Raw genomic sequence first — 6000 nt, 5'->3', positions numbered from 1 at the left:
TCCTTGTTGGTCAGAGTGTTATTTGATCGAGGAATTTCACTAATATTTTGTTCCGTTTGCTTTCTTACCAAATCATGTATCATTAATTTGGGGGCTATTCTAAAAAATGTTTCATTAGTGTATGTTCTGTATGTGTTTTATCTCTGAGGAGTGCAACTTTAAATGATGCCTTTGTTGTTTTAGTCTTTTTGTGTGGTGATGAAATGCATCAGTTTTCAACTGAGAAACTTTATTTTGCTCTCAAGGAAGAACTTGGTTGGTTTACCAAAGAGGCCACTATACATGGAAGGCATCCGAGGCTTTCTGCCACTGTTTCAGAAGCTTTATAAAAACAGTAAAGCACTCTAGCCTTAGTGACAAATGGATCAATGGTCCAAAAAATTCCAATTTTTGAATATTCACCATTGTACTTCCTATTTGCCCTCACTTCTTTAACTGCTTGTCTGACATACCTCTTGGCATACTGGGCATGCACCTCTCCATCTTTCATTTTAGTCCTGGGCAATAGTGATCCTTATAGTTATTGAGAGTCTTCTTTATTATTTGTATTACTCTCAACCTGATTGTTATGCTTCATTGAACCACTTTGCTATATCAATTTTATGAACTGATATAATGTTACAAAATAGAAAAAGATGAAAACTGAATTTTAATAAATGTAAACACCAGTACACAAATATTATGAAAATTATTGTGAAAATAGTAACGGACTAAGCAAGACAATATTCTTTTAACTGAAAGTTAGCAGCAGAAAAATGACCAGGAATAGTATAAATTCCAAATTTAATATTACATTAAGAGTATAACAGGATTTCAGTGAAAATAATTTTACCTTTCATATTTGTGAAATATACATGAACAAAATTATTTCGCTTGTTTATTGTGTTTATTTTGAAATTTATATTCTCAGAGTACCTTTTGATATACTTGAGTGCCATTTTTTCTTTCATTTTTCAATGAACACTTATTCAGTGCTCTGTGGTGGGCCCTCTGCAAGGGGCAGAGAGACATGCAGTGAGCAGCACACTGTTTTTGCCCTTGAGTAGGTAATGTTTTTACATGTGTGGTTTTCTTCTGTATCATATTAGTCAGTACTTTGCTGCTTATTTGTCTGTTTCTCCTTTTCCTTAACTATTAGGTTTCAGATCCATAAGCTATTTTAAGTCTGTGTTCTCATTTCAAATTACTTTGTTCTCCAATCTTAAACATATAATAGCAATTATGGTTTTGGTCTTTATGAATACGGACAGAGAAGTTCCACTTTTAAAATTTCAGATATAATACAAAAACACATTCTTATAAAAATTCAAATATAGAAATACAGAGATTCAAATATGAAAAGTCCCCCTTTACAATCTCCACTCCACCTGCCTTTTAAGAGCCATACATACAAGTACATGAAAGTGCCTGTTTCCTACCTTTTTGCTAGCACTGTTATCCCTTTTAAAAATGGTAGTCCATTTTGTGGGTTTAGATTGTCTTACTAAAAAATCTCTTATTGCTTTAGTTCATGTTTGTTGGATATTAAGTGATCTATTTTAATAAACTACTAAGCATTTTCTTATGTTTAGTAGTATTTTTCCTTTTGTGAATTGCCTTTCCCTATCCTTTGCTTTTTTTCCTGTGGGATTGTTTGTTTCTTAAGTTAATTTTGGTAATCTATGTTTTCCTAGAAAATTATCTGTTTTGCCTATTTTTCAAATCTATATATGTAAATATGTTCTCTTTTTTGTTTCTGATTTGGTTACTCTTTGTCTTCCTTGATTAGATTGGCCAGAGATTCTGTCTTTTTTTAAAAATATATTTATTGATTATGCTATTACAGTTGTCCCATTTCCCCCCCCCACTCCACTCGATCCTGCCCACCCCCCTCCCTCCCACATTCCCCCCCCATAGTTCAAGTCCATGGGTCATACTTATAAGTTCTTTGGCTTCTACATTTCCTACACTATTTTTACCCTCCCCCTGTCTATTTTCCACCTATCATCTATGCTACTTATTCCAACCCTCATGTTCTAGTTGTTTGCCTAGTTTGCTCTCGTTTTTGTTTTATGTGTGGTCGTTAATAACTGTGAGTTTGCTGTCATTTTTACTGTTCCTATTTTTGATCTTCTTTTTCTTAGGTAACTCCCTTTAACATTTCATATAATAAGGGCTTGGTGATGATGAGCTTCTTTAACTTGACCTTATCTGAGAAGCACTTTATCTTCCCTTCCATTCTAAATGAGAGCTTTGCTGAATACAGTAATCTTGGATGTAGGTCCTTGCGTTTAATCTTGGGTAATGTAATTATGATGTGCCTTGGAGTGTTCCTCCTTGGGTCCAGCTTCTTTGGGACTCTCTGAGCTTCCTGGACTTCCCGGAAGTCTATTTCCTTTGCCAGATCGGGGAAGTTCTCCATTATTTGTTCAAATAAGTTTTCAAATTTTTGTTCTTCCCCTTCTCCTTCTGGCACCCCTATAATTCGGATGTTGGAACGTTTCAAGGTGTACTGGAGGTTCCTAAGCCTCTCCTCATTTTTCCAAGTTCTTGTTTCTTCATTCTTTTCTGGTTGGATGTTTGTTTCTTCCTTCTGGTCCATACCATTGATTTGAGTCCCAGTTTCCTTCTCATCACTATTGGTTCCCTGTACATTTTCCTTTGTTTCTCTTAGCATAGGCTTCATTTTTTCATCTGGTTTTCGAACAGATTCAACCAAGTCTGTGAGCATATTGATAACCAGTGCTTTGAACTGTGCATCCGATAGGTTGGCTATCTCTTCGTCGCTTAGTTGTATTTTTTCTGGAGCTTTGAAGTGTTCTGTCATTTGGGCCATTTTTTGTTTGTTTGTTTGTCTTGGCGCATCTGTTACTTTAAGGGGCGGAGCCTTAGGTGTTCACGGGGCGGGGTAATGTTGGTCGCTGCGCTGTGACGCTGTACGTGGGGGAGGGGCCGAGTGGGAGCAATGGCGCCCGCCTCACTATCCTCCGGATTTCAATCTTTCACTCGGATACCCACAATCAAACTGGGCCACTCTGGTGCTGGTTCCCGAGTAAGTGGGCCTGTGCACACTCTAGGCCCCTGTGGGTCTCTCCAACAACCTCTCCTGTGAGGCTGGGAGTCTCTCCTGTTGCCGCCCCAACCCCCAGGGGCGCTTTCAATCAGAGGTTTGAGGCTTTATTTCCCCGAGCTGGAGCCCTGGGTTGCGCGGTCTGCTTCGCTGCCTGCCGTTCCTCCGGTTTATCTGTGGGCGAATGTGGTGCCGCAGGGTGCTACCCGCCACTCTGCCTGCCCCACTCTCCACCACTCTGAGTCCGGCCCTCTGGGTTTATCTGTGCAAATGTGGGGCCACAGGGTCTGCTAGTGCTCGGACTGCCTGCACCATTTGTCCCACACTCCGCCAGTCTCAGTCCCGCCACAGCCACGTGAGTCCTCTCCACCCCGGTGCCCGTCTCCGCCCCTCCTACCAGTCTGGATGTATGTTTATTTTCTATTTCCTTGGTGTTGGTCCCCCTTGCTGTTCGATTCTCTGTCAGTTCTGGTTGTGCGAGGAGGCGCAGTGTGTCTACCTACGCCGCCATCTTGGTTCCTCCAAGATTCTGTCTTATTAGTCCTTTTAAGACACCAGTTTTTATGAGCCAGCTATATTCTTCTTAATACTTAAGACCATTCTAAGGTATTGCTTTTTTATTTCCTTATTTCTTCTACTTTCTGTGGATTTAGGGACGACCCTCCATGCACACAGAGGAAGGTGGGAACAGAGGTTTGAAGGTGGTTTCTGGAGGCTGGGAAAATAATTGTGGACATCATTATCTCCTCACCCACATACCGTTCGTAATCAGTGAAGAAAGAAGAGTCAGGAATGAAACTAATGGAAATTGGATATGAGCCTTGGTAATAGTGATAATCCCTAACCTGTGATCACAGTCAGTCAAATGACCTTGCATTTCTGAGTTAAACCTGACCAAGAAATTCTTAGAATAAATGCTCTTTGGGAGGATCCAAGATGGCAGAGAAGTAGGTAGAAATTATACTCACTTCCTCCCAGGACCAAACCAGAATTACAACTAAATTACACATACAACAATCAGCCTGAATAACAATCTAAAGACAAGTGGAACAGAATTCTTATAACCAAGGATTATAGAAGAATCTACATCTAAACTGGTAGAAAGGGCAGAGATGCAAAAGGGGCTGGCCCTGCTCTCACCTGGCACCATTAAGAATTGGGAGCAATATCTTAGCTACAAAGGTTCCCCCTGAGAGGCACAGGGTCACAACCCCACACTGGGCTCCCCGGCCCTCAGACCACTGCTGGGAAGAGGAGCCCACATAACATCTGGCTGTGAAAATCAGTGGGGATTTCATCTGCCAGTGAGAGATGAGAGTCTCCCAGAAACCCTGGCACCCTCTTAAAGGACCAATGCACAAAATCTTGTTTGCTGGGTCCTGGGGGAGGAAGAGCGGCTCAGAGTGGACTAGAGTCATATTGGGAGAGATTGGATTGTGTGCCTTTGAGCAGAGAGCTAGAGGAACAACCACCATTGCCCCAGTGCTGAGTCCTTCTCTCACATTGCTCACAGATGCCATCTCTCCTCCATGCTGTGTCAGCCTGGGAGGATGCACTAGCCCCACCCTCCTGACTCCCTGGGGCCTCACCTTGCCAAGCTCATGCCCTGTGGAGGTGTATGCTGACTATAGTCAGCCTGGGCCAGCTGTGGTCACCCTGGGCAAGCTGTGCAGACTTTTTTGGAAGGCTCTCGAAAGCTTAACCCCCCCATTCACGTGCCCCAAACAGCACCACCATGCCACCATTCCTGTGCAGAGTCCTTCCTCTGCATCTCCAAATTATAATTTATTTGAGCCAGATGAACTCCACTGGCCTCACTCTAACAAATTCCTGAGGCCCTGTGCTACCCCTAAGAACTGAAGGTCCCAGGTTGGTAGTAGCTGCCCTTGGTGTACCCTGAGACTTTTGCTGAGTGGCACTGAGTTTGAAACAGCATCAACCTGGTGAACACCACTTGCCCATACTTCCTGATTCATTTGGAACCTACCTCACACTACTTTCATACCACCAGAGGTTCTTTCAGTGACTGAGTCTAACAGGTAGCCAGCAGTTGGAGGTGGATCTTGGGATGCCTTGTACCTTTTGCTGACCTGGTCTCAGGCTTGGAACTAGTGGAAGCAGGCCTTGGTGGCAGCTTGGCCCCTTCCACATGTACCCAGCCCAAGCACAGGCATCCACAAACTGTGGAACATGTTGTAGCTCTTAACAAGTAGCCCAGGTCCCATCACAGGCAGCACCTGACATTGACGTGCACTGGATCCCTCCCAAATGGCCCCAGAGTCAACACATCTGGTGGCAGGCTTCCATTCACATCAAAGCAGGACCCAAATAGTTCCACAGGGGGCATGTCCAAAGCGGGATGTTGGCAGTCACCAGACCCTGGTGGGGCAAATTCTGCTTCATGTGGTTAGAACCCACACAGCAATTCATACACTGAGGTTGGGGCCAATCTGCATAGTCAGCCAACCCCACAGAGAGGGGTCAACAGCAATCAAGACATAGCTGTAAAAGGAAGGCTCACATAACCCATACAAGGGACATTCCTGGACCTCCTAACTCAGGTGATCAAGGAGACAGTGCCATTGAGCTCCACAAGAAACCTACTACCTAAGGCCACCCTACTGAGACTGGTAGACATAGCAGACCTACCTAATATACAGAAAATTATAGGAGAGGCAGCCAAAATTGAGGGATAAAGAAACATGCTCCAAATGAAATAACAGGAGAAATCGCCAGAAAAAGAACTAAATGAAATGGAGGCAAGCAATCTACCAGCTATAGAGTTCAAAACAGGGGTTATAAGGATGCTTAAGGAACTTAGAACTTCAACAAAGAGATAGTAAGCACAGAAAAGGATATAGAAACCATAAAAAGAATCAGCCAAATATGAAAAGTACAATATGTGAAATGAAGAATACAGTAAGAGGAATCAACTGATTAGATGAAGCAGA

The sequence above is a fragment of the Desmodus rotundus genome, chromosome 9 (genome assembly GCF_022682495.2).
Source record: "Desmodus rotundus isolate HL8 chromosome 9, HLdesRot8A.1, whole genome shotgun sequence".
Classification (NCBI taxonomy): Eukaryota; Metazoa; Chordata; class Mammalia; order Chiroptera; family Phyllostomidae; genus Desmodus; species Desmodus rotundus.
The sequence above is the reverse complement of the archived record's forward strand: the minus strand, read 5'-3'. Positions refer to the sequence as shown.